The following is a 7,868-nucleotide window of genomic DNA, read 5'->3' on the forward strand; positions in this document are numbered from 1 at the left end:
CCCAGCAGCGAAAAGCCGCAAAAATACAGCCAGAGCTAGCAACAGCCAGAGCTGTGAGGAAAATACAGCCAAAGAGCTGTGTGAAACAAAAAGCCAGAGAAACTGAAAAACCTGAAAAATAGAAGAAAAGCCCCACCAAAGAAATGGGTGGCTTTGTCTCCATGCAGGATCATCCAGTTATAAAGGTACGGTGCGATGCTACAATCCCAAAAGTGTCTTTGCCTCCTCGCTCTGGGGGAGGAGGGTTTCACTCGATGTGTTTAAAAAAAGACTGGATCTGGCACTTGGTGCCATGATCTAGTTGAGGTGTTAGAAGATGGGTTGGACTCAATGATCTTAAAGGTCTCTTCCAACCTAGAAATTCTGTGATTCTGTGATTCACTGGCACACTTCTGGAGCAGGATTGGGTTCAGTTATGGGGTGTGAAGCTGCTGCATGCACGGAGTGTTCGGCGGGGCTTGGGGAAGGAAAAGTCAAGGAGCCTTTGCTTGCATCAGAGTGCAATGAACTGCCCAAAGCTGAGAAATTGAGGAGACAAATCACTGAGGAGATTTCTAAGAAAGTGGCAGAGATCCAAAATGCTGGATTGCGTGAATTCAGAATTTGGGACCTGAATGATGAAATGAACAAACTTCTGAGGGAGAAAGGACACTGGGAATACAGAATAAAGGAGCTGGGAGGTCTTGATTATGCTAAGATTGGTCTGAAAATGTTAGATCACAAAGGGAAAGCTCCAGGACACAGAGGCTACAAATACTTTGGGGCTGCAAAGGACTTGCCAGAAGTTAGAGAGCTTTTTGAAAGGAACCCCTGCCACCCCACGGAAGACCTGGGCTAAGCTTATGAAGAACATCAACACCGAGTACTATGGCTACAGGGATGAAGATGATGGGATTTTGGAGCCCCTGGAGCAGGAACATGAGAAGAAAGTTACAGCAGAATCAATGGAAAAAATGGAAGAGGGAGAGAGATGCACAACTTGCAAGAGGTGAGGAGGTGGAGGAAGAAAACATCAATGGTACCCATGAAGAAGAGGCTGATGAGGAAGGTGGCAAGGAGCGAGAAGGTGAAGACGGCCAACAGAAATTTATTGCACATGTTCCAGTGCCAACTCAACAGCAGATTGAGGAAGCTCCTGTACAAATATTACTTTTCTACATTTTAAGATATATGGTTGTTTTCTTTTAAGAGAGAAGATGACTTCAACTAAAATAGCACTCTACAGTAACAAAAATATAAGAAAATCCAGACAAATATTACATAAATAGGCAGAAACTAGGACACCAAAAATGTATAATTTTTTAGCTTACTAGGTGTAGGTTGCATAATATGAACTTCTACTTTAATAAAGTTAGATATTTGTAATCGTAGTCCATATATTTCTCTTATAATTTAACAAATTATACAATGGGTTGTAAATAAAAAACTTCAAAACAGTGTTAACAGTTTTATTACTTTTATTCTGGACTTAAATTTCATGTTTTTAAAAACTGTGTTCTAATTGTATTTTTCTAACTAAACTTTTGCATTAACAGAACAATTTATAGAAGTGTCAAGACAAATATTTGATGGTTGATTATAAAGCAAGATTGATGACATCCCTCTAAAATGTTAACATTTCTAGTAATAAACTCATATTTTCTATTAAATAAAACTTTTTCCTACATCTAAGAGGTCAAGAAAAGTACTGTTAAAATATGACTGTGCTTTGCTACTTTAGTAGTGTCTTTAATCATTCATTCATTAACTTGTCCAGAGTGTCCATTTTTATACAGTAGGAGTATAAAATGTGATCTCTGACAGGATCCTGCTTCATAAAATACTGCTGATTTCTATGTAGAAATCCTTTTGTGTATGTTTCTATAAAGTTTGTCCTTGGATCTGGATCAACAAATCATACTGTTAGATGTAGAGGAGACATTCTCATTATCATATCTAATTCAGTTTATTAATACAAGTATTTCCCCATGTTCTTGTGGAACCTTTGCACTAACTCCTTAATTGACAGCAGTGGAGTCATACCACATTTTATTGGATTATGTTACATCAGAAAGTGGTCCTGTGATTAAATGAGTTGTGACGACCACATTTCAGCTCCTTTCCTACTCCCTGACTCTTGCCAAGAAGGTCCATGCCAACATTCTCGAAAATAATCTCTTCCTTACAACTTGTAAACCTATGCACAATCCTGAAGTGTTAGCAGAGGACTTCTGCTGAAGCATTTGCACTTCACACGTGCAGGTTAATAGCCTAAACAGTTAGCTGGCCATTCTTCCTGGAGAATTACAGCTACAATAAACTTTCGAGCATTGGTTTGTAAGTCAGCAATCACAGTCCATCATCAAGATCCACTTCTACACATGGATTATTATCTACTTTAATTTAATTTTATGTTAACTGAAATAAATTTGGTTTGGCACTCGTGAAAGTCACAACCCTTGAAAAGAGGGCTTCTGTCATCATCACCCACAGGATCCTGCAGTAAAAACTTTGCAGCTTCTGGTTTTTTCTTAAATATTTTGGAAGCAATGATAAGTTATTAAAAAAACTTCCAGGTATTTAGCTAATATAATTCCATGAGATAATCAACTATTTTAATTAAATTACATTATTTAATTTTTTTTTACTACCAGTAGCTTATTGTAATTCATATATCCACAACTGTAATCTTAGCCTGAAATTCAGTAAGAGCCTGATACTTTCAATAGCTCACACCTTCTGTCTGTTTTGGTTTGAAGTCTTTACTTTCACATATTTACTTTCATATATATCCCTGAGCTGAAAATAGTTTTACTGTAGAAACCAAAATCTAGTATCTTTTTGGTTACCTACAGCTATATTTTTTGAATTTTTCAAGAAATTGGGTCCAGAGGTATTACAGAGAGGCTTACTGGAACCTTTTTACTTGATTTTGAATTTGGAGTTTTAGTTATGAGTTACTGTTTCCCTTTTTGATATAATTTTTTATGAGACAATTTTTCTTACTGTTTCAAGGCACCAACTCTGGTCTGAGCAAGGACACCTTGCTGAAGTCCTGGAGTTGCATCTGTTACTGGTAGGGCCAACATGTGGCATTTTATGATGCACTTCATGGCTTCTGACGACAGCACATTTCATTCTAATGTGACCTGGAGAGAAATAAACAGTGCAGTAAGTACCATGGCAGAGTGGGGAAATAGCAAATGCTGAAAGGTATGCATTATTTCAGCAGAAGTTATACTCATCCTAACTCAGAACTGATACAAATACACATAATCAGCCTTATTTCCAATATTAAGCTCAAATGCAAGTTGGAAGACACATTGTGTGGACACGTAGAAGGTCAGTAACACAAAGCCACAATAATTCTAACACAATAGAAGGAGAATTTTAAAGAAACTTCTCTTCAAAAAACCTGATAGTTGAGCTTCTTCTCAGTTGACTCTGTGAACAAGGCATCTCCCGCTGATTAACTAATTCACCCAGTACAAACAGGACCTGTTGCGTGGACACTGCCTCAGCATGTCTGGAATTTTCAGAATGGGATCCAGCTTCCTGGAGCTTCACACAACACCCACAGAGAGCTGATAATGATTGCACGACAACAAGAGCTACCATTTCACTCCATTTTTTTTGTTGCTTTGAGCACTGGGAATTGTCAGACTTTTCACTACTTACTTTTTACAATATTTTACTTTCAGATCCCACAAAATTCCTGTTCTTTCTCATGCTTTTCAATCATGTTCATTAAACACATGTGAGTTGTAAAATACTTCAGGTTGGCTCATGTTGGTATTTTCTCATTGAAAAGAAAGCTAGGCTAAGCGGAAGGATAAACAGGCTGCGGTGCAGGTCACCCACAGGCCACATGGAAAACCTAACCTCCCATGGAGTACTGCCTCCTCTTTTAACTTTTGTGCTCCCTCTGTTGTTGTTTCCTCTGCCCATGGGGTGTTTTCTGCCTTTGCTTAAATACATTTTCCCAGAGGCACCACTATCATCGCTGATAAGGTCAGCTGTGCCCTGCTTTGGGTTCACTGAAGCCAGGTGGAATTGGATGTGTCCAGCAAGAGGGCAGCCTCAGCCTCTTCTCACAGAGGCCAGCAAAATGGATCTATCTGGAAAAAAGACACTGGGAAGGGGATATATCAGTAGAACAAGTACTTCTTAGTGGCAGTATTATTCTTTTCAGCCTTCTTATAACTGAAATTCTTGGTAGAATTTCTTGATAAGAAGGAACCAGAATTAAAATTTATGTTCAGTGTCTTCTGTCAGTACCTCCAAAAGCAAAGGAAATGGGTGGGTTCCTTCCCAGCTTGCTATTCTTTCTGGTATAAAATCTTTCTGAAAGACACTGAAGAAGCAGAATCTCCATGTTAGTGCTGTGCTCAAGAAAGGGAGAAGCAGAATCTGGAACACCTAACTTTGTTACAAGCCCAGACACCAACAGCCTAACAATCAAGCCATAAAGTGTAAGTGGGAGGAGGTAAGGACAGAAGAAGAATAAAGTTATAATTGATGTGATATGTGTTTTCTCACTCTTGCTCTAAAAAGCAAGGAAATAACAGCAAAATCTATATCAGGTTACAGCATAGCATAAAAGCCATTCCTCAGCACAAGGAAGCAATTCCACTCATAATTGTAAAGGCCATAGCCAAGCTGACGAGGTTTGGCATTTGGGAGCACTACAAATGGCTATTAAAATATGGGTCTCATTCAAATTGCTATGACAGGGCAGAGAGATAGAACATTACAAGGTCAGGTCATGCCAATTTTCAGGGTAGACTTAAGTCCAGCAAGCCAATCAATCATCCAATACATTTCAGATTTTAACTAAACTAAGCTTGAAATAGAGGTGCACAGTTATATCAGAGAAAAATGCACAAACAAGTGTGGAAACAGATTTAGAAACAATCAAATAAAAAAAAAGGATCACCCAATTTGGCTCCAAAATATTACCAATGTACTACAACAATAGTAGCCTTTGGAAATTCATATCTAAATACCTTTTCACTGCACAAAAAATAACATCTATCTAAAGGAATGTTTAGTTTATTTTACACTTCTCATTTGTTCTGTGTTATATTGGATAAGAACTACTTTGGGTACACACTTTCTCAGATAAAGTGTTTAAAAAGAGAACTTTGGAGAGGTGGAGTTATCAAGAAGGAAGAAAAAATCATGAAAAATAAGAGATAATCTTATGTGACATCTTGGTCTTTCATTTGTTTCTAAATTATACTTATGTTTTGTGCTGTAATCTAATTGTTACTAAAGATCACATTTTCAGGCTTTACTAATGTCATTTGTACTCATTTTACCATACAAAATTATGAAAAAACTATTTTGACATTTTGTTTATGCTTAGATCTTATCTTTTTTTGTATTGTTGCCACAGGCTGTTCTCACACAAAAATAACACCCAAAACTAACAAAAATCCTCCCCAATCTTTCTACTCATAACATTTCATTATTTTGGACTCAAAAAACTAGCAGCAATAGAGAAGACAAAGGGATTTCTCAAATTGCTAAGGATTTTGCGCAGCTGTGTAGCTGAATGAAAATACATGGTTGAATGAAAATACAAGGTCTGTAGAGTTATGGCAGGGATTGTTTCTCTGGCATATTTCCTAAATGAAGTGTCAACAGTTAACAGAAGAACTTAAAAGTCAGTAGCTCACAGAAGATCTTCAAAGTATATTTCATCTTTTAAGAAGCAGCAAATTGAAGCTTGACTATTATGAGAGAATACATGGGATTTTTCCAGTTCCAAAAAAATCCACAAAAGTAAGTAAAAATAGATCCACAAAATTATGTACAGAGAAATTCAAAAGGTATAAAATACTTCTGAATGTGCTAAAAGGCGTGTTTTGAAAGCTTTGGACACTTCCAAATCCCCCCAAAAATGTGGTTTCCTCTCCCTAAGGAAAACCACCATCTTATGTATTTGTAATGCAGTTTATTATGTTCTCTGCTTTTCCATTAAGTATGTATGAATTGAGTTAGTCATGGGGAACCCAGTACCTGTGTCAGGTACATTTTCCTGAATTTTGCTAATAATATTATTATGAATATTATTTTTGTACCCACATCTCTTACCAAAATCCATTATAAGCAGATAAATAACCTATTTTTCTTGTATTCATTTCTAAGTCTAAGGTATTACTCATGTCTGTACATGTATTTAGAAGCCTAAGTTGGAAAAGTTAAAATACTCAATTTATTATTGTAGAAATAATATAAATGGTCTCTTGTTCAATACTTGTATGGGGTATTAATATAATTTTCTGTCTGCAAAGCAAGTTTTCAATCTACCTTCCTGTCTGCTCCTGCAGGCCACATATGAACAGCTTCTCTATGAAGATCTTATGGAAGATGGTCTCAAAGTCTTGACTGAAGCCCAGACAAACTATCCACTGCTCTCCTGTCATACAACTTTTGATTTAGTGATGGGTTGACTTTGGCCATCTGCAAGAGATCTCAACCTCTCTGTCTCTCACTCCCACTCCTCAAGAGGAGAGGAAAAAATAAGACTTAAAAGCTCACTCTTTGAGATAATGGTAGTTTAATAAGAAAAGTAGATGCCATTTACACAAACAAAGGCAAGATAAAAGAGCCAACACTAAAAAAGTAGATTTATTAAAGTTTCAAAACTTTGTAGTCATTTCATTTCCACAGAATTAATTATTAATTGAAGGACTGCAGTATCTGTGACTCACTGACAATGAGATAATATATATATACCAGCAGCAAACACAAAGGCATAACACATTCTGGAGGTATCACACATAACATCAGGTGTTTGCAGTGTTAACTACTTAGCCAAGGCTCCATTTACTGTCAACTGAAGAAAATAAACATTTTTAGTCACAGTTTCTCAAAGGACCAAAGCCCTATTTTCTACTAACATTTGGCAACTAGGTCATACTAAGATGCCAAACAATGACCTCATAAAAACCATCCCCATTAGACAAAATACATTACTGACTCAGGCATTATTAATGTTTGAAAGGAATTGCATTAAAGGCTTTCCACTGGATATCTCTACTGAAATTAGTTAGGTTTCTCCTTCAAAAGACAGGGGAAAGAAGGAAGTCTTGTTGATCTCCTTCCTCCATGTCCTGCTCTTCTGATGAAGACTGCTTTCAGGTTCTAAGATATATTCTGTGTATGCTGTAACAAATGTGCCCCAGGGTATTTTTGCAAGAGGGATTTCCTGTCAAACACAAGAATTTTTCTCCATCTGTTAGCAGTAATAGCTACATGCCAGAATATTGCCACTGACTATGAACCATTTTTCTTTCCTTGATTGTAGCTAGATCATCATAAATGAGGAAGATTCTCAAAGAGCTTTTCTCTTCCAAGACAAATGTTATTGTTTTGGTCTTCTACCTGATTACTGGTTGTTATAATAGCAGATCTTCTGCTGCAGAATGCCTAATTAGGTAATTTGCAGAATTTTTATCATATGTTGTTCTTTATCAAATGACAACAGCTACAGAGATTAATAAAGCTGTCAGCTGCGGATAAATTTGTAAGTGATTATTTCAATTTCTATTCTCAAGTGTTATGCATTAGGATATTGTCATTTTTATTGAGGGAGGGAACTGAAGTGGATAGATTGGGTAGAATTATCTCCTTAACATGAGGGAGCTTCAGATTTTGTTGAATAGTGTCCTCCCTAGAGAAAGATACAGTAGCAGGAGAATTTTAACTAACAAGTCGACAAATTTCTGTTATTAGTATGGACTACATGTTTAGCTGGCAATAAGAAGCATCATGAAGTGCTGAGAAAAAGGAAGAAGAATTCATCATCAATTTTAAGCACATTTAAGCTAAGTATTTGACAAATTTGCATCCTTACATTCTTGAATGATCTAATTTTAAAA

The 7,868-nt window shown here is 36.7% G+C and overlaps 1 pseudogene; it reads left to right on the forward strand.

Annotated features, from left to right (window-relative positions):
- The first annotated feature begins 415 nt into the window (after positions 1 to 415).
- Positions 416 to 1,188, forward strand: LOC102041874 (annotated as a pseudogene).
- Positions 1,189 to 7,868: the final 6,680 nt, after the last annotated feature.

Source organism: Geospiza fortis, unplaced genomic scaffold, assembly GCF_000277835.1.
Source record: "Geospiza fortis unplaced genomic scaffold, GeoFor_1.0 scaffold301, whole genome shotgun sequence".
Classification (NCBI taxonomy): domain Eukaryota; kingdom Metazoa; phylum Chordata; class Aves; order Passeriformes; family Thraupidae; genus Geospiza; species Geospiza fortis.